Source organism: Eleutherodactylus coqui, chromosome 7 (assembly GCF_035609145.1).
Source record: "Eleutherodactylus coqui strain aEleCoq1 chromosome 7, aEleCoq1.hap1, whole genome shotgun sequence".
Lineage (NCBI taxonomy): Eukaryota > Metazoa > Chordata > Amphibia > Anura > Eleutherodactylidae > Eleutherodactylus > Eleutherodactylus coqui.
In genome coordinates, this window is record NC_089843.1 from 102,742,647 (window position 1) to 102,764,918 (window position 22,272).

Below are 22,272 nucleotides of genomic sequence, written 5' to 3' on the forward strand. Positions count from 1 at the left end.
AAGTCATGTTCACCTGATCTGTTCTGCACCATTCCACTGATGCCGATCCTCTCCTGATATCCGTTTGCCGCTGCAGTAGCAGTGATGATGTCATGACACAGGGAGATGTGACTGCTGCAGCTTATCAGTGGCGGAAGTAAGCCATTGATGGGCTGCAGCAGTCATATGTCCCTGTGTCATGACATCATAGCTACTAACCACGGACACGCTAAAGACGCTCGTGGTTGCGCTCATCCACTCCCGGCTTGACTACTGCAACTCGCTACTCATTGGCCTCCCCCGCACTAGACTCGCTCCGCTCCAATCCATACTAAATGCAGCAGCTAGACTCATTTTTCTATCCAGTCGTTATTCAGACGCCTCTGCATTATGCCAGTCGCTGCATTGGCTGCCCATCCACTGCAGAACTAAATTTAAACTCCTCTACCTCACTCACAAAGCTCTGCATGGCGCTGCACCACCATACATCGCCTCCCTACTGTCAGTACACCACCCAGCCCGCTCACTCCGATCGGCTAACACACTCAGTCTAAACACCCCTGTAATACGAACCTCACATACTCGCTTACAGGACTTCACCAGAGCAGCACCCATCCTCTGGAATGCTCTACCCCAAGGCATCCGGACAATTCCCGATGCACGAAATTTCAGACGTGCCTTAAAAACGCACCTCTTCAGGGAAGCATACCAAATCTCCTGACCTAGTCCCCTGCCCCTCACTATGGTGCTCCACCCTGTTTGCCTTCTGATAAATGATCTGTACATAATATTTCCTATTGCCTGTGTTCCCCACCCCCTGCACCTCCTGTACCACCCTCAACCCATTTGTGTCTAACCCAATGTACCTTATATTGTAATTGTTGTATTGTTTTGCATTTATCCATGCCTGAAAGCGCTGCGGAATAAGTTGGCGCTATACAAATAAAGATTATTATTATTATTATTATTACTGCTGCAGCAGGAAATGGGAAGCAGTGGAGGTTCAGGCATCAGCGGAATGGGAGTAGAGGGGAAAAGAGTGAAGCGAATATGGCTTTTTTTTACATTTTTTCATCACCCTGAGCAAATCTTTCTCAAACATTTGAGGCTAGATAACTCCTTTAAGGCAGTTGTCTTGCAAGACAGTGCCTTTCTATATATAAGGTATATGGCTGTCATATAGGATGTCTTCAGCTATTGTCTTTATTGCGGCAGACTCGGGCAGTCCATGTATTACATGGATGTCTATTAATTTTAATGGCCAAAATGTAACATTATATATGGGAAGAACATGTTTTAACATGTATTAGTTGTTACAGCATTATGTTGTACCTATGGCGTTGAGGAGGTGGGAAAGAGCAGCAGGGAAAGCCACAAGAACCGGTGAGAAAAAGTACAGCTACACTGTGAAAAAGGGGTAAGGAACGTCTCCTGAAAACTCTCTAGGGAAGCAGTGGCTGCCCTATGGGCTTGAACTCCTCACAAAGAAAAGGAGTAATTTTAGTGAAATCTTAGATACTGCTGCCTCGTCATTCCCCTCTCTTCTGTTGTATGGCCCAGTTCATCCCAAAGAATGAAGAGAGAGACTTTAATTCCTGTAACCGTGTAAGGACTTGGTTAACTCTGACGTACAGACACTGATTATATTGAAGGACTGCTGCTGTGGATCTATAATACCTGGGGATGGGGATCATCTTAAGTTTAACTGTTCATACTGTTATTAAAGTTTGTTTTCTGCAAGATGTCTACTTCCGACTTATACTGTCTGTATCTATGAAGTCTCCATGCCATGGCCACCAACCTTGCATGCTTTCGAACCCGACCCTCTCCTGAACCAACATGGCAGGAACCAGGACATAATTCTCTTGCACCCTTGCCCACATAGGAGGACAAAGGAACCGTGGTGAGCCAGAAAAAACTGGATTCGACGCTCCTGGTCTTAGAGTCAGAATGGCTCTCTATACCTTGGCCTGATTCTAAGTTAATCCTGGAAACTCCGGGAGACCCCAATCCTAAACCCATTGTCCTCTCACATTTACATTTCTTCTGCTGTTGTGCAGGGGTCTGCAAAGCTGGGAGAACCATTGCAGCATCCATTTGATGAGAATGTCTAATATAGGATGCAATGATAAAGTTGTTTAATGTTATATCTTACATGGGTTTCCATCCATAACCATGTGTCTTCAAATTAAAATGGACTATAAAGTAGATGAAGATTTAGATGTAAAAATCATGTAACGCAATAAGATATGGAAAGACCGCAACCTAGTTAGGTCCATACTTGTCTTATAGGGTCCAGTATCATAATACTTGGTGTCAATTCAGTAGAGAAATTCAACTTTGATGTTTTGGAGGCCAATGAATGAATGCAGTTTAAAGGGGTGGACAGGGATTATAAAGAAAATCTAATTTTTCCCTTTTCAGAAATAGGATGTGTTTGTTATTGCATTTCATCCATATCTAAATAAAAAAGATATATATATATATATATATATATATATATATATATATATATATATATATATATATATATATATATATATATATATATATATATATATAGTGCCAGACACAGTTCATGGACAACAAGAGTGGCTGACTATATAGCTAATGTCAAATAAAGTTGGGAATTTGTTATATGTCACTTTCATTGCACAGTAGAAGCTAAAGGGAATACATTATGCAATGATATTTACTGTAGAATTGATATTTATGGAATTGTAGCTAACAGAATATTTTAAAATGAGTCCATAGTTCTTGTAATGTCTATGAAGAAAGCTACATGTGCCATGCAATTGCCAGAGTGAGGAGCTCTAGCTAGAGAATAAGACCTGACTTTCTGGTCTGAGATATTTGTAATCTGTGCGCGAAGGGTTACTAAGAAACAGATGTTGCAGCCTGCATTGTGGTATTTTCAAACATGATAACCTTATACTACACGGATTTATGTCACTCAGGCTTCTGTAAACAGACAACTTATCTTGAAATAGTTCATCACAAATGACTTGTAAGAAAGCTGAAAACAGCTCGATAGAGAGGATGCAATCACCATTTCCAAGGCTTTGGTCTGTTAGACAAATTGTAACTGACTCCACCAAAGATTACTGGCTGCAAATAGTGAATCCCCTGTACAGAAGCCTCTTTGTTCTAAGAGAATCAGTATGTGAAACAGTAACTTGGAGTCATGAATCTAAAATCAATGCATTAACTTAATAAAGTACAAAATATAATTTAATGTTACATATCTATCATAGAGTAAGGAGAAGCTAAAGGGGTTTCACTAGGATTTAACATTATACCCTATCCACAAAATAGGGGATAACTATCTGATCAGTGGGTGGTCTGACCACTGGGACCCTTACCGACCATGAGATTTGGGGTTCTGTTTCCCACTGTCAATGGAATGCTGGCAGAGCATTTGCATAGGACTCCATTCATTTCAGACGCTGAAACCATTCATTCTGGGATCTTCAGGGTCCCCATACTCATGCGCCAACAGTTGTACCCCCACTGATCACATAGTTATTCTATGGCTAAGGGATAACTTTAATTCTTGACACAACCCCTTTAATACAGTATAATAATCATCACTGTTATAATAATAGTTTACATAATAGGTTACAAAAAAATCTTTACCAACTTCCTGATCTTGCAGATCTACTTTTGGTCGAGAGGAAAGGAAAAAAACCCTCAATGGACAATAGTGGGAAGTTTCAGCACAAAATACAGGGAATAAAATCAATGACTAAAGTTCTAATGAAACTGCAGAAGACGGGGCAATTTTGTAAAATAAAAAAAAAAGATGGCGCAGACTGCTATAAGCTCTGCTAAAAGAGCATGTGGGGTTCATAAAATATTCTCTAAGTAATAGAAATGTACTTTATTATCTTCGTTAAGCCTAGCACCTTATAGTCCTCTATATTAAGTAATCAAACTTTACTCATAACTCTCAAAGGCTCTTGCAATCCATATTTATTGATACATGTATCATGGTTGTTTCACAGCCCAACACAGAATCAAAAAAGCCTTTAAAGATGGTCTGCCGAGTGTTTATTTCAGCAGGGTGGCTGAATAGCTCTGCAGTCGCAGCCCTGCTGACCCTATCTCTGCCCATGCGTTCTTGATACTCACCTCTTTTTACCTATATTAGCTCTTCTTAGATCTAGCTCCCAGCGCTGTCAATGTGTCAAGTAGGAGGTCTCTTCTGCTCACTAGTAGGTGATGCCAGTGGGTGGAGGAAAGCCATTGACAGTGAGTAAAGACTGCCCACTTGACACATTGACAGTGGTGGGAGTCAAATCTATGCAGAGTTCATGCAGGCAAATAGAGATGAGTGTCAAGAAAAAACAGGCAGCCATAGAATGAGAGTCTGCAGAGTTACAGAGCACGCTGCCATGCTGCCATACACATGACATGTCCCCTTTAACACCTGAAAACCTTGATTTCAGTGAAATTCTGAATAGAAATTAGAGTATTCAATCAATAACGTCATTCAATGGTCCATTACGATGAGGGTCCATCTACGGACGTGAGAAGGTGAGGATCATATTTTGTGTCATAGAAACTTTTTTGTCGGTGGCATTAAAGAGTTTGGAACACTTTGGTTGTAGCTTACGGTGACATTTGACAACCAGCTCACTAACCACAATCCTAGCAGTAATAATTCTGCACTTTATGCCAGTCCTATAAGGACTTTATATTGTACATGGTTTTTGTAGTTTTATGTAATATAATTAAAATTCATCATAATTAAATTCAAGAGATTAACCCTCTCCAATCCACTGTCTTATGTCTAAAGACATTATGATTTACGGCTGTACAGCTCCAATGTTGGAAGACGTCCGTCGGGGTTCTCTTGTTGTATATTGCCAGCCTTTCTGCTGTTGGAGCCTATCCAACATGTCACCTCATGCAGTACTGGCTTTAGCCAGCATATAGTGCTGTTGTGTAACGGCAGAAAAAAAGAGTATGACCCCTAGGAAAACCAGGATACAGATTGGATTGGAAAGGGTTAATGGTGGATTTCATTGAGTAGGTTTTTACAATTTCGTAAAATTGAAAATGTAATGAATAAACAAAAGACAAAAATACATAGTAAATTCTACTGAAAGATAGTAACGGGGAATTGTTCCAAAATGCAGAATTTTCAAGTATGAAAAATCTAAAAACAAGCATCAAAATTTTGAAAGACAGCCTAGTAAAGTGTACACTTTGATGATTTACGAGATCAGACATTTTCATGAAAAAAACACCGAACAACACTGCCTCTATATGCTGCTGCTGCCACCACTGTTAACAATTATAAGCTTTCAGAGTTGTAAATAATTCAGGAACTCATCTGTTCCTTTCAGTGTAAAGACAGAATGTTGAGAGAACAAGGTCACTGCACCCATCCCCCTAACCAGTGACTTTTCCACCCCAACACCAGTCTGAATGCATGATACACCTAGTGTTTGACATGCATCCCCAGACACCTTCTTAGGCAGCCATTAGTCTGTTTGCTTAGGCAAGACAAATAATAACGACGTACTCGGTGTGACAAATACAGTTCTGAAAAACAGCCCCGTCTGAGCCTTGTTTGTTATGTGTACTTATCCTTGCCATAATTAAACAGTCAGTTATTATTTTCTGACACTGCCAGTGCTTATATTTCATAGTATTCGGAGTGGCTGCATAGTAATTGTGAAAGTTCCTAGTAAAGCTAAATTAAAAATATACATCAAATGCTCATCTTCCAAAACAAATAGATAAAAGTGAAGTTCCATGTGATTAATGAAAAGGAAACTTTATTCTTTCTCTGCCTTCCAATTTCCCAGATTGTTCTAGACGATGAGCTTTAGGGTACATACACCCTCGGTGGAAAATTCCACTTCGGATAGATCTGGACCAAAATTCCACACTTTACATGCAAATTTCGATGCAGATTTGTTAGGGAATTGCTGCAGATTTTACCCTTAGTAAATCCACAGCAACCCCCTTGCAAATATGCAGGAAAATTTGCATATAAAACATGCAAATTTTGGTGAGCGTTTGTCTGTGACGGAGTTTTCTGCCAGGTGTCAAAGTGGCAAAATCTCCAAGCAATTGATATCCTGCGATTATATAAATTTCCTTTACTTTTCAAAGTCTTGTGAAAACTTTTTGTATTCGTCTTAAACAAAAATAAATGGAGCCTGTTACCTTTGAAAGTATTCACCTGCAATAAAAAGTAAGTATTGAGTTCTGACGTTGAGTGTGGAAAAGCTGCTTGACTCAAAATGAACTGCCAAAATGAATTAGCTTTCTCACCCCCTGAATTGCAAATTGAGTAAGTTGTGTAAAAATATATTCCTGCCTAAAAAAATTACCGCATAGTTAGTCATATTTGCCATTTAGGAGTTTTAATAAGATGGGTGACAACCCCTGTAATAGCTGTAACCATAGGCATATCGATCGTTAAAATTTTTTCCAGAGACAGAATTTCTTAGAATGTGACAGGTCAACTGAAAGCCTTATATTTTCTGGTGCGTTATCAGTTTAGGTAGAAAGTCTCATTAAAAGAGCAAGCAACAATATTTTACTTCTGTATGACTTTCATTATGATATGGTTAAAGATATATGACTTCTAACTTTAGCCTGCTGAAAATATCATTGCAGTAACATAACAAGAAGCTGCGAAAATAAAGCATTTGGCAATTGGTTCAAAGTTTTGCGGTCTAGGTTTGCGTATGCCGTATAATTCAGCAGATTTTTTTTACTTGTTTATGCCTGTGTTTATCTAATCAGACGTTTATTTAAAGGATAAACTCTCCATATCTAAAGGCTCGTTCACACTTATTGATTTTCACTGAAAAATCGTTCAAACAAATGCAAAAGGGCCATTAAGCTAACCAAGATCGGTCAAGAATCTAAAAGTGCCCATATACCTTCGGCTGAATGATCTGCTGATGAACAGCTATTTCTTACTACTCCCCCATACACATGAATGACTGTCCAACTGTTCATATGTATTCAATAGGGAGGGTTGAGATAGCCGCAGCCAGACAGTTCTATTGGCTGCTTATGTTCAGGGGGAACAAAAGCATTGGATGCTGAAATTCAAAGTCGGGACGGATAGTTGTCCATTCCAGCTTTTGACTGATGTGGTTGGATTTAGATTTTAATCTGTCAGATCCATTGCCTCCCTTGGAGATGAGCTGCTCAAGAGGTGTCTGGATACATTGGTTTTCCAACCCAAACAATTGATCATAGATTATATCATAGAACTAAGGGCCCTTTTACATGGAACGATTATTGTTCAGCTTCTCACTAGATTGTAGAACCTGAATGATATCATTCACTGTAAATTCTTACAGTGACTGACTGACGAACGATAAGTCATTTGCCTATCGTTTGTCGTTCAGATCGTGAAAGCATAAAAATCAAATGACGATCAGGCTGTATAAACAGGCCATCATTAATCTTTGACCAACTGCCTGTTTACTGTAAATGGAGGCGGTCAGCTGAAACTATTTCAGCCCACTCTGCCTACATTCACTGAGCAATGATCACCCCTGCATGAAAGCACAGGAGCAATCATTGATGGAACAACTTCAGACACTTCTACGCCCAACAATCTTCCCATGTAAAAGGTTCCTAAGACACCTTATGATTAGTTTACCTGAGAGGAGAGGATAACAAGTACAAGATTATCATTAACGGACAAGCCATAAACTCAACCAAAAATTTCTTTGCGGCAAAAATAACCAGTGGCATGAATTTAATTTCCAGACATAATTGATTGATGTAGTGAGAAGAGTCAAGATGTCAAGTGCTAATAGCTTGTCCACGACATTTTAGATGGACACAGCAGTATGAAAGGATACTATAAGGTATATACTGTGGTCAAATTCACTTACAAGGAGAAAACTATTACAGTACATTATCATAATTAATTTCCAAGCATGTAGAAATATAGATTTCATTGACTCATTAGGTACTACTAGCTTCAGCTTTAACCAAATAACATTGCGTCTCAACTTTTTGAACTCTTTTATGCATAATTATTCATTTTTTTCTTAGCTTTATTTCTTTAACCCTTTCCAATCCAATTTTTATCCTGGGTTTCCTAGGGGGGCTTACTATTTTCCTGCCGTTATACAACAGAGCTATATGCTGGCTAAAACCAGTACTACATGAGGTGACAGATTGGATAGGCTCCGACAGCAGAGAGGCTGGTAATATACAGTAAGAGAACCCCGACAGACGTCTTCCAACATCGAAGCTGTACAGCCTTAAATCATAATGACTTCAGAGGTCAGACAGTGGATTGGAAAGGGTTAAACCAGTTTTGTGTCTACTCTGCAAAGTGAACTAGCAGTGCACAGAAGATAGAGGTAAACTTAGGGACATACCGAATACTTGTATAACAGCGTAGCCTAAAAGATACTTTATAACACAAAGCTTCCCGTAAAATGCTGTTCATAAGCCACAACTTCCAGTTACAACTGCTGATTATTGTATGTTATGTATCTGAATAAGATAAATCTGTGAAAACTAACAAAAATTGTAGTGTTACACTATCAGTGAAATAACAATCTAAATCTAAAACTATAAAAGTAACAGTTTTTTCCTGTACAGCTTGAATTGAGCAATGACACTTCTCTGTGACAACAAAGTCTACTTCTATAGAGTGATAGCGACAAGGCAAATCTCAATGCAATATAAGCCAAGGCTATATCACTGAACAATGGCCCACTGTAGTCATTATGTGAGAGAACAGACCCTGGTGCATGCACTCTGTATGCCAGTCTTCAAATACTGTGAGAAAACAAGACATAGACCATCCACTACATGGATATCTGGTCTAGTCATGCAGCTATGTGTTCTGTCAGGGCATTATCATACATCGAAATTCTCAATGCAGTTTAAGGACATGTTCAGAAATAGAACAGCACAAAGAAGCCATTAATAAAAAATCTTTAGTATGAAAGTTAAGTACAGGTAAAAATGTCCGAAAAAAATGAAACCACGCATCATTATTTGAAAAAAATGTGATTGTTCTCAGTGAGAGAAACCAAGAAATCTTGTAGATACGATACCTTTTAATGGCTAACAAAAACACATGATGGTAATGGGAGCTTTGAAACCAACGCAGGGCTCTGCTTCAGGCTTAAATTTAATAGATCTGCAGAGGCATACATATATATACAAGCATACTTATGACAGGCACAGACATGGATGTGAATAATTTGCATGTAAAAGAATACTACAACAAAAATACAAACATCTTTAGTCACTGATAAGGGAGTGAAGGTTTTATGGTTCCTGAATTAATGCTAAGGAGTCACCAGGCCAGCAGTGTTATCTGTGCTATTCTTCGTGAAGAATTTAGCCCTCTATTAAAAGTATCAAAAGTTGTTATAAATTTATACTCCCAAATTCTTCTATGACTTTGTGACTTGAAATTCTACTTCAGTATCATTACTTTTATATCTTCTATCTGTGTCCATGACTAGAAAAGTGCTCGGCCACACGTAATTCTCTGTTTAATTGTGTGATGATGAGACCTCATCCTCACTTTAAGTTTTTGTCCTATTTCTCCAACGTTAAAGCCCCCAACAGGACATTTACTGCACCGGATCAGGTACACAACATTGGACGTGGAACATGTGAATGTCCCGGGGATCTCATAGTCCTGTTGTCTGTTGGGGATTTGTATCCTGTCCGTGGTCCATACATGCGAGCAGGTGTTGCATCTCCTTACATTACAGGGATAAGTTGCTTTTTGTGTGTTGGATCTACTGTCAGTACACCACCCAGCGCGCTCACTCCGATCGGCTAACACCCTCAGACTAAACGCCCCTGTAATACGAACCTCTCATGCTCGCCTACAGGACTTCACTAGAGCAGCACCCATCCTCTGGAATGCTCTACCCCAAGGCATCCGGACAATTCCTGATGCACGAAATTTCAGACGTGCCTTAAAAACGCACCTCTTCAGGGAAGCATACCAAATCTCCTGACCTAGTCCTTCGCCCCTCCCTATGGTGCTCCACCCTGTTTGCCTTCTGATAAATGATCTGTACATAAAATTTCCTATTGCCTGTGTTCCCCACCCCCTGCACCTCCTGTACCCCCCTCAACCCATTTGTGTCTAACCCAATGTACCTTATATTGTAATTGTTTTGCATTTATCCATGCCTGAAAGCGCTGCGGAATAAGTTGGCGCTATACAAATAAAGATTATTATTATTATTATTATTTCATTTAAGCCTTAAGCAGAAGCCTGCATAGGTTCGAAAGCTCACATTACCATCATGTATTTTTGTTAGCCAATAGGGCATGTCAACTGAACTTAATTACAGTGAATGATACAGTTTATAAACTAAGGAGCATAACTTACAGGAACGCAACAATATTTCTGATACCCACTGAATATATGGCAATTTTTTGCAACTAGATAGTGCCTTCTGATGGTTGCGCTTTAAAAAAAAGAGTTTAAAGAGGTTTTCCAGGGTTCAAACAATAATGACTTAGGCCTCATTTAGACAGGCGTATTTATGCTGTGTATTACGCACCAATGCTTTATGAGTGTAATACGCAGTGCCGAAACGCCATGGATTTTCATTGTGGTATTTAGATCTGTGTTTTTCACGCAATGCAGCATATCCTATTTAGGTTCATATTATGTGTAGTGGACCGACTAAAATGTCTATTCTTTTATACTTTCATATGTACTTCTGCTTTTATTAATAATGACGCTCGCTTAAATGGCTGCTATGCTGGAAATAGCAGGCAGCTCGCTCCCCCTCCCATCGTGCTTGAAACAATGTGCTCAAGATGGCGCCTCCGTCCAGGAATGGACCTAAGATGATGACGTCGAGGACCTAGAGGAAGAAACCCATATAAGGCAACTGCCAATCAGCAATGGACTTGTACACTGTGACGTTTAAACTATGCACCCGACACAGACAGCATCTATATAAACTTGTGTAACCTGTCGCAATAAAGGAAGTATCATTCAGCCGAACAGCAGGTGTCCGTGTGGTTCTTCTCATACATGCACCGCTCTTGAGCTTCTAATTAGGAAGGGGGCAGATGTTCATTAGGTACTTTCAGTACCGACCCATAACAGTGGACCAAAATAGGCCATTGAAACTTATAGGACTGCTCTAATACACAGTGAATATGCATGATTCATATATATTTGTGCATGAAATCAATGGGCCTTCTTGTGTTTTCTATGCAAGCAAAAATAATGCGATATGGTGCAAACTACACAATGAATATGCAGATTTTCAATTTGTGAATACGTAGCATATTCATGGACTGAAAATAAATACATCTGTGTGAATGAGCCCTTAGGGTGGCCATACATATTAAGTGTATACTGGTCAAACAGTCAGGCCAGTCAGCTAATGTGTATGTTAGCCTTCTAACTCATCCCCAATGACGAGGGGAAGGAGGATCAGACAATTGGAAATTCAACAGCCCGATCCTTTTCTTCTTGGGAGGACGAGTTGCTGGCAGAGGTGTCTAGCAGCATCTCAGTCCCCTCTTTATATTCTGAAGACACGAACCTGCATATCTTTGGAGGTGTTGACCAAGAATGCTGGCTGCCAAATGAACCAGCTATTTAATGTGTATGGCCACCCTTATTCTTAGGATAGGTCACCAATGTTTCACTAGTGGGAATCCAACTTCTCGGGCCAACAACGACCATCTGAATTAAGAGGTCAAAGTACTTTCATTGTTAATTAAGACACAACAGTTGCCCATTACATTGGGACTAAGCTGCAGTACCTGGCACGGTAGCACATTGATTATGCCTGGATGAACATTAAAGGGGACACAACCCCTTAATTCCAATGATTGTTGGGGGTCTTAGAGGCCAGACTACCACTGGGCAAATACTGATGGTCTACTCTAAGTACATTGATGTTTTATTCTTTTAGTTCTGATGATTATTGCCTTTACTCTGTTGACAGATGGGGTTGCCAGGGGCATTGTTCCTTGTAAACTCTGGGCTCCATTGGTCTTGTTAGCCTTGCTAGATTATTGTTTTAACTCTTTCCAAAGTGTAGAGCTTAGAGGAATAGAGCCCATGGTTAGACCCCCACCAATCCAACACTGATGATCTATCCTGTTATGATGTTCTAGTCCCAGGAAACCCTTTAATAAAACTAATACAATCTACTGTGTTGGTCATATTGTTCTCAACTCTAATATGGGAAAAATAAAGGAATTACAGAAAAATCAGTAACGTATGTGTGCAAATACATGTAGGACATTGGAATTACACAAGTGGTGCTCTGGTTCAAATCAAACCAAGGTCTATGATTATGATGATATATTACTAATATTTCCATATTCTCCTAACTGATATATTTTGTTCATATAAGAACTAAAAATTACTCATCGGCAATAACTGCCATTTAAATAGCATTTATTATATACTCCACTTTTTCTGAAAGTTGATTTGCAGGTACAAAGTGGACTGAAAATTGACCTGCTCATAATTGCAGTCATTGAATGATGAATTAACCCATCCCCAATGTGTCACTTATAACATTATGATTTCTGGAAAGGAAATAACATGGCCTTATGACTTAAGCACACTATTCTGCCGTGGTTTTAAGAACTCTTATGTTGCAGGTCATAGTCTTAAAGTGTGATGACTACAATGAATTCATCTCTCCTGCATCCAGGACTGAAATGGCTCAATATTCGGTACGTGCACAAAAAATGTCTGAATACTGTACTTAACTATTATGAGCTTCCTAGATAGAACCACAAGATTATTAAAGTGCCCTTGCAATATGAGGCTATAAAAATACTGTCTTCTTTTCAGCAACTTTGAATGTCACAGTGCAATTTAACATACTGGACTAATATTTAATTAGGGATAATGTACTACATACAAATGTCAGAGCAGTATATCTACACTCACTAACCTGAAATCTTAGTACATTTCATCTGTGTTGAGGAATCTTCTCAACCTTGTATTGGGGAAAGTGATGAAACCTGTAATAAAAGAAAAAAAAACAGGAAAATGAAGAGAAAACCTAGAAAAAGAATCAATTCCAATCCCCTTCATTTAAACAACATTAACAAGAATGGGAGGTGATGAAGTTACTCATCTGAGTTTACAGGGGAGACAAATGTACTTGACCCCCTGCACTTGGGTCATGCTTCCTGTCATACAGATATTTGCCTTGCGAGGGGAGAGCGCTGACCCAAGTCTGATGAAGCACAATGGAACTAGTAATAAAAATGTAAATACAAAGATGTGTGCAGCACTCATGATGAGGACCACTAATTATTTAAGAAATCATCTAGAGCCAAATTGCCACTTTCTTCACTGAGTGGGGAGACAGCAGTCTCAGGGCTCCTTCACACGGGCATTGCGGTTTTCGGTTGGCCGCGTCAAGGCCAAAAATCGTATGGATGAGAGGCAGCTGTGACCAAGTTATGGCTGCATCTCCCTTTTTTTTGCCCATTCAGACAGCCTAGGTGCGGTGAGTATACTCTGCACCCGGAATACCATTGGGTGGGGGGAGAGAGTTTATCTCCGCTAAACTCCCTTACCCTTCCCTCCCTGTCTCCGCCCCTTGCCATCTGTTGGCAAAGGCAGGGGGCGGGGTGGGGCAGGAGCTAGTGTGACAATCTCCCGCCCTGTCCCACCCCCTCCCTTTGCCAACAGCCAGCAAGGGACAGAGAGGGTGAGGGAAGGGAGTTTAGTGGAGATGATGCTAAACTTCCTCCCACCTCCCTTTTCAGGCAGCGCTCTTAGGAGTTTATGGGACCGGCCACCGTATTCCTGCCGAAAGATAATTCCAGAACGGCCAGCCAGAATGCGCCCCGTATGCGCTAACTTTTCGGGCAGGCTGTTTTCACGCACCGGAAAATCAGCCATCTGAACTGATGCATTGGAATCCAATGCATCAGATGGTCGCGTATATAAGCCAGCCATGAAAGCGCAGCCGCTATACTCTCCTGTGAATAAGCCCTCAAGCACCCCCCCCCCTTATTCCAGTATAGCAAGGTGTTTCCTCCAAACTCTCTAGTAATTCACTATGGTTAGTGCCTTAAACGTATAAATTTTGATTTACATGGCTGTATATTACTTGCCATGTTGGACCTGTGCTTTTGATGTGAACCTGATTTTTGGTTGCTTGCTATAAAATATATTTTCTGGAAAACGTAGTTTACTGGATTAACCTGTTAATGAGTAATCCTGTAATGAGGGGTGCTTGAGATTGTTGTCTCTCTCCATCAGTGAGGTAAATGGTTATTTGGCTCCAAATGCTGTTTTTAGTTGTCCTCTTCCTAAGCACTGCACTCAATTTGTTTTTGTATGCACAATCTACTTCATTTGAATTAGAACATTTAATTACACTGGAAATGATTTCCTAACACTAAGTTGATTGATAACTGCATATCTAATATTCAAATGATAAGAGCTGTTTTATTGTCAATACAAAAGATGATGGAGGACATTGCCAATATTTCCCGATAAGTGGACAAGTCTTTCAGGATTTCCCAAGTGTAAAGCAATCACCTGGCTTAGCTGCGAAACAAAAGAGCAAAGACTGGGCTCACAGTTACACCATTAGAATTTTATAAAAGGTCCCGAATATTAGATCTGGAAGATCCAGCATGTGTTCTTGTTCATGTCTATTGCTCCTTATTTTCATTCAATACTGAAAAGAAGAATGGATCACAGGATGAAATGAACATGAAAAACCATCATTTAGGAAGTTCAGAAACCCAAAATGTAAAAAGTCATAATAACTTTGCAAAAATTGAATAAATATTTTTCATCTATTTACAGAAATATTGACATTTTCTATTCAGTAGCTGTGGCTATTTGTGTAAATGTGAGAAGCAGAAGTACAGCCATACTGATTGTCACTTTTTACTGTAAGGCTGGCTGCACACGGCTGTGACGGGCTCCGCCGCGGAATTCCACGGAGTCCGTCACGGGCAGGCAGATCTCTCTCTCCCTCTCTCCCCCCCGCTCCCTCTTGATGACTGCTGCAACTCACCGCTCCCCCGCGCCGGCACCCGAACCTTCTGTCTCAAGCGGGCAGGTACTCGCTAAAGGCAATGCTCGCTCGAGCAATTGCCTTTAGCGAGTATACTCGCTCATCTTTACTGATAATCTTCTTTTGTAAGGAACAAATCATTCTTGTAAAAAATTGTTAGACATACAATATTCATATATTTCACCCCTCACTTGTTGTAGAGTCGTTCTCAACACGTATGAGATTGGCTGCAAAATAGGTGGAGACAGTTACTGCCTAATAGTCTTACTGCATTTATCCATCCCAATATCAGGACAAGGTCCTCGGTACCGTTGACTGATACTGTAACTTCATTTTATGAACCCCACAGATCAGTGAATTTACTTTATTCATTATATAAATGTAAGGATGTTCAAGATAGCACACAAATCAATCTTTGTATGGATTAATACATCAAAAGTCTGCTTCTTAAATGAAAACCTATCCCTTGCTTTGATCAAGACTATATACCTTTAGGCCGTCATATTAATTTCTACCATACAATCTTTCATTTTTTTTCCAACTGTGCAAACTCTTGAATCAAGCTAAGAACAAGCTGCTGGAGATATAAGTTGCACATTGTACTTGCCTTCTTCTGTAGCTTCTTCTAACAGAATGTACAAGGCTTGAACCACTACAGCAAAGTCATGTACCATCAAGGGGTGCAAGAAGTGTAGATGCCTTGAGTCAAAACCAGGTTAAAAGTGATGAAGAATACGTCATATTGGGCTGATATGCACTTCCATTATGTATAGAGTAAAATAGTAAAATATTGTCAAAGTGAACAATTAAAAAAAGAGCCTCTGTATCTTAATATCGCTCTTACATACTTGCAATAGCACCCCGTGGTGTTCTTTTGATTCCCTCTTGAAACATTCACCTACAACTGTAATATGCTAAATGCCAGTGAAAAGATGCCATTTCTAGTTAAGAGATTCGTACTGGTTTGCACAATAGCAGGAATCACTTAATGGTCATTTACACGGGACAATTAGCGTGCAAAATGTGTTCAAACAAATTTGCGCAATAATCGTTGTCTAAATGCATAGACATCGTGCACTATTTGTTTACAGTTTGTTGGTCGCTCATTTTTAACCCACATAAAAACCATTGCTGGATTGCAGGATTCTTGCTGAGTGTAAACGCTCCCCCGCTCAGCGCTTCACATAGAAGCGCTGAGCGAAGAGTTAGTGAGAAGCCAGCATGTATCTGCCTGTCTAAACACTTCTATCAACTCCAACACTCCAACAACCTATTGGTTACCTCAGTGCTCGTGCAGTCATTTAGCATAGTATCATGCCATCTAAATGGGACATACTGTATATACTCGAGTATAAGCCTAGTTTTTTAGAACATTTTTTTGTGCTGAAAAGCCTCCCTCGGCTTATACTCGAGTCAGGGAAAGCTTTAAAAAAAAAGCCCCCCATACTCACCTCCCAGCCAATGTCTATGTCTCTGGCGGCGGTGCGGCAGGCTGCTTGAATTCTCTCCGCTGTCATCCCCCACCGTCCTCTTTGCTTGGCTCTGTCATCCCCCGCCGTCAGCGCTTTGTAAGTAAGAGCTGTGATTGGATCGAGCGTCAGCCAATCACAGACGGTGCTCGATCATTTACAACCAGTCAAGCTGCTTTAGAATTCTCCCTGCTGTCATCTCCCTGCTCGGCTTTCAAATCCCCTGCCGTCAGTGCTGTATAAGTAAGCACTGTGATTGGATCGAGCGCCAGCTGTGATTGGCTGGAGCTCAATCCAATCACAGCGCTTACTTACACAGCACTGACAGAGCCGAGCAGAGAGGACGGCGGGGGATAACAGCGTGGAGAATTCAAGCAGCTTGTCGCACAGACACAGATGCCGGCTGGGAGGTGAGTATGGAGGGTTTTTTTTTAACCTAGTATATACTCGAGTATAGCTCGGCTTATACTCGAGTCAATAAGTTTTCCCAGTTTTTTGTGGTGAAACTTATTGTCTCGGCTTATACCCAGATCGGCTAATACTCGAGTATATATGGTAAGTCTGCCATGTACAAGAGGATCCAGGTGGTCTTACTAATCTACTGAGCATGTGTTACCACTGGCACCAGACAGAGAGGAAATGGACAGAACAGTAGGAAGAGCCATAACAAGTATGTAACAAAAATATTTAGACAACGGAACATTTTTTTAAAGCAACTTCCATTGTAAGCTTGTTATATTTAGCTTAATTTAATGGAGGTAATTAATAATTATTTATGAAACAACCTCTTTATTTAATGATTTTTGGTTACTTAAGAGCAATTTTACAATTTCATTACATTTTCGGAGTTGTTCCTTGCATCTGACTCATATGGAGCATGCACTTTTCAAGAGAACTTGGCAAACAAATAAGTTGTCAGTAGAACCAATGAATCTATCTTAATGTGACAGAGGACATAAAGAAGATTGCCAGCATTCTCCCTGATATTGGATGGGCTTATGGCATTCCACTGCTTATAGGATCCATGCCGACAAGGCTTGGGGGTTCATATTAATTATCTGCTACAGACTGTGGAAATAGCACCTATGTGTTGTGAGCCCGGGTTCCAGAATGATATATGGCATTAGCATTTTTTTTAAGTTGGAAGGTTATTGTAGCAGGCATACAAAGCCAAAGTCATTATGAAGCTGCCATCTATTATTTTTTGCACCTGGCATTGCCTGGTGATTAAGCTTTGCTGAGATGTTCCATATTGCTGTCCTCAGGTCAGAGCTAGTAGACCTACAACCGCCCTATTAAGTACATTGTACATTAGCTCAACAAAATCTACAACTTTGGCCAGATCTCCTATGTCAGATCATGACTGCAACTGGGAATTGGTGATATTTTTATGCTTAAAATCTAGTTACAAAGTTGACTTTAAGACCAGCTTGTAACTGAATGTACAGGTCATCATGTGAACCAATTCTTCACTCTCTTTTCCTGACTTAAAAGCAATGAGTATTCTGATGTGTAGTCTAGTCACACATTAAAAAAGAACTTTAAAACTTCAGCAAAGAAACTAAAAAAGTTTCTTGCTTCATCTTAAGTTTTACATTCAACCCTTCTTAAGATTTTTTTTTAAGTAATCCTATTAAAATTGTAGCACTACAAACACATCTAAAAATTACCCAGAGCTGACACCGGTAGCATGGTTTACGAGCTTCCATCTGGGAACAAGGCACCTGTATATAATGTTACCTCAGTAGCATGCAGAGACAGAGTAGCCTTGCATGCGCCCATGAAGTAAACTCACAGTAAATTAAAATATATAAATCAACCAGTGAAACGGCCGATCAATGAATCACACTTTTCAAATCAATTTTCCATGATACAAATTCATAAATTCTTTATGGATTTTTAAAGTCACTTTACTCAGACATGACATATGTTGTGGTTGTCAGTTTTCAAACTGTATTTCGTGGAAAACATGAACAATATTCCATTAGATTTTATTATATCAGAGAAATAAGGGAAAATAACCAACGCTAACGCATTTCACACTGCCGGGGATCAATAAATTAAAGCCACTAAAATGGGACTGTGCTGTAACTAGAACCAGGTTGGAAAACGGCACATGAAGAAGTTCTGTTTTCTGTCATCTTACGTTTGAAAATCTCACACCAAAGGCTTGCAGCTGGCTGAGCATTCAGGGCAAAGATGTAAAACAAGCATTCCTCATGGATGGTTAGCAGAAGAGATGCTTCATTAGAGGTACATTATTATTATGGCAAGAAACACCACTGACATGGAACCCTGTCTACTTAGTCCTGACAAACGGCTTACAGTCCTGACCTGGCCGTAGCGAGGAGATCACTGTTGGATGAAGCAGCTGACTTCAACAGTTTTTGACGACCATTGTTCATTTGTCAGTCAAATTCCGTTGTGCAAACAATCAATAACCAATGGCCTTTCAGAATTGTAACTTATCATTTTGGATTTTTCTGCTTGTAGTTGGCTAAGCGGTATAAGATGGGTGGTTTTATTATGCAGCTACTTATTCTATCTTCCACTGGCCATCTATGATTGTGTACAGTTGTAAAAAGCTATAATGGTGTAAGCCAAAAGTACAGTTTGATGTCTAGTGTCTAGTTTTGGTCCAGCCCTTGATTTCAGTACTGTTAAAGGGGTTGTCCCGCGCCGAACGGGGGGGGGGGGGTTAAAAAAAAAAAAAAAAAACCGTTTCGGCGCGGGACAACCCCTTTAACAGTACTGAAATCAAGGGCTGGACCAAAACTAGACACTAGACATCAAACTGTACTTTTGGCTTACACCATTATAGCTTTTTACAACTGTACACAATCATAGATGGCCAGTGGAAGATAGAATAAGTAGCTGCATAATAAAACCACCCATCTTATACCGCTTAGCCAACTACAAGCAGAAAAATCCCAAATGATAAGTTACAATTCTGAAAGGCCATTGGTTATTGATTGTTTGCACAACGGAATTTGACTGACAAATGAACAATAGTCGTCAAAAACTGTTGAAATCAGCTGCTTCATCCAACAGTGATCTCCTCGCTACGGCCAGGTCAGGACTGTAAGCCGTTTGTCAGGACTAAGTAGACAGGGTTCCATGTCAGTGGTGTTTCTTGCCATAATAATAATGTACCTCTAATGAAGCATCTCTTCTGCTAACCATCCATGAGGAATGCTTGTTTTACATCTTTGCATTGAATGCTCAGCCAGCTGCAAGCCTTTGGTGTGAGATTTTCAAACGTAAGATGACAGAAAACAGAACTTCTTCATGTGCCGTTTTCCAACCTGGTTCTAGTTACAGCACAGTCCCATTTTAGACAACCCCGATGCAGGGGTTAAAAAAACAACCCGCACAGCGCTTACCTGAATCCCGGCGGTCCGGCGTCTTCATACTTACCTGCTGAAGATGGCCGCCGGGATCCTCTGTCTCCGTGGACCGCAGGGCTTCTGTGCGGTCCATTGCCGATTCCAGCCTCCTGATTGGCTGGAATCGGCACGTGACGGGGCGGAGCTACACGGAGCCGGCATTCTACACGAGCGGCCCCATAGAAGACTGCAGAAGACCCGGACTGCGCAAGCGCGGCTAATTTGGCCATCGGAGGGCGAAAATTAGTCGGCTCCATGGGAACGAGGACGCCAGCAACGGAGCAGGTAAGTATAAAACTTTTTATAACTTCTGTATGGCTCATAATTAATGCACAATGTATATTACAAAGTGCATTATTATGGCCATACAGAAGTGTATAGACCCACTTGCTGCTGCGGGACAACCCCTTTAAAGCACTATTCACATCTGCACCCGGGGTTTCCATTTTCCTGTTCCATCATGGAAGGAGAGAAACAGAAACCCTGATCCATCCTAAGATGAAAGCAAATGCCATTGGTCGGCCCACGTTAACTATAATAAGATCCGTTTAGCTTCCTTAACCCCTTAGTGACCACCCTATTGTGTTTTTACATCCTGCCGTTGCAGGACGTATATGGAAAGAGATTGCGCTGCTATCTCTCTCCATACGTTGTAGGTGTCAGCTGTTTCTTACAGCTGACCCCGCTGGCAACAGCCTGGACAAGCTGCGCGGTCGATCGGGGCAGTTAAGCCTTTAAATTCCATTGTCAAATCTGACAGCAGCATTTAAAATCCCTGCATGATGTTCTGGGGTCTGGTACGGCCCCCCCCCCCCCCCATGATAAGATCGTGAGAGCTGTGTGGTGGTCATGGTAGCCGGGATCCTTCTGAAAGCCCCCAGAGCTGTAATAGCAGAATGCCTATCAAGCCATCCCCGTGGGGTGGCATAATAGACTGCCTGTCAGATTGTAGTATGATGTAATGCTATGGCATTACATCATACTACAGGAACAATCAAAGCATCACTTGTGGTTCCCCCTGGAGACTAAAAGAAAATGTAAAAATAAGAACAATAAAGTTTTATTACTTATTTAAAAAGAAGTTATAAAAGTAAAAAAAAACTTTTTGTCATATTTACAATTAAAAAATCTAAATAATAAAACAAAAATACATATTTGGTATCACTGCATCTGTAGAAGTCCAATCTATCAAAGCAATGCATTATTTACCGAGCACGGTGAACGTCGTCTGAAAAAAAAAATAAAGAATGCCAGAAATCCGTTTTTTTGGTCACCCTGTTGTCAAGAAAAAAATCTAATAAAAAGTGATCAAAAAGCCATATGTATTCAAAAATGGTACTAATGGAAACTACAGGACGTACTGCACAAAATGAGCCCTCGCAAAACTATACCGGAGGAAAAACATTATATGGTACACTAAATAGCACCACTGAAAAATACAACTGGTCCTGCAAAACACAAGCCCTCATACAGCTACACTGATGGAAAAATAAAGGAGTTTCGATTTTTTAAAAGCGGGGAGGAAAAATCGAAAATGGAAAAAAGCAAAAAAGCTTTGTCAATAAGGGGTTAATGTCCTCCAACATTTTCCAAAACAAAATAGTGCACTATTTCATCTGGGATTTGGGGACAGATTTGTGCTGGAGGCTGCTGATGCAGATGTAAACAGAACCTATGTCAATCATTGGCACTCATTCTGTAAGCTATAACTAAGAAGTGGATGCAGTCTGCTACTGACTATAAACATGGCATTAGCATCATTCTTTAAAAAATATGTGCTTTTTTTAACTTTCTTGAGAATAATACATAGCAACATAGTATGTTAGGCTGAAGGTAGACAATGTTCATCTACCCCAGCCTGCCCCCCCCCCCCTACCCTCCTTACTTCCCCATCTTTGTTTATCCAGGGGAAGGACATCCTTGGGGCAAAAAATTCCTTCCTAACCCGGATCAACAACCCCACTGGTTATTTAATGTCTATATTCCGTAATATCATAGGACCCTAGAAATGCATCTAGTCCCCTCCTAATACTGAACCCTGTGGCACCCCACTAGCGGTGGCCCAATCAGAGTACGAACCATTTATTAACACCCTCTGCTTTCTATCTATGAGCCAGTTCTTTACCCAGATACACACGTTTTCACCCAATCCGAGCTGCCTCATTTTATATATCAACCTATTATGCGGCACGGTGTCAAATGCTTCAGAAAAATCCAGATATACCAGATCAATAGATTCTCCCAGGTCCAGCTTAAAGGGGTTGTCCCGCGCCGAAACGGGTTTTTTTTTTTCAACCCCCCCCCCCCCCCCCGTTCGGCGCGAGACAACCCCGATGCAGGGACTGAAAAAAAGAACAGCACAGCGCTTACCTGAATCCCGGCGCTCCGGTGACTTCTATACTTACCGGTGAAGATGGCCGCCGGGATCCT

At 40.6% G+C, this 22,272-nt stretch overlaps 1 protein-coding gene across 1 annotated transcript in view; it reads right to left on the bottom strand.

Moving 5' to 3' along the window:
* The window catches only part of LOC136573254 (teneurin-3-like), a 447,176-nt gene that overhangs the window by 265,471 nt on the left and 159,433 nt on the right, over window positions 1-22,272 (bottom strand). The window contains exon 3 of the mRNA XM_066574553.1: window positions 12,894-12,963. The gene's annotated coding sequence lies outside the window, so the exon portion shown is untranslated. The remainder of the gene's footprint in view (window positions 1-12,893; window positions 12,964-22,272) is intronic.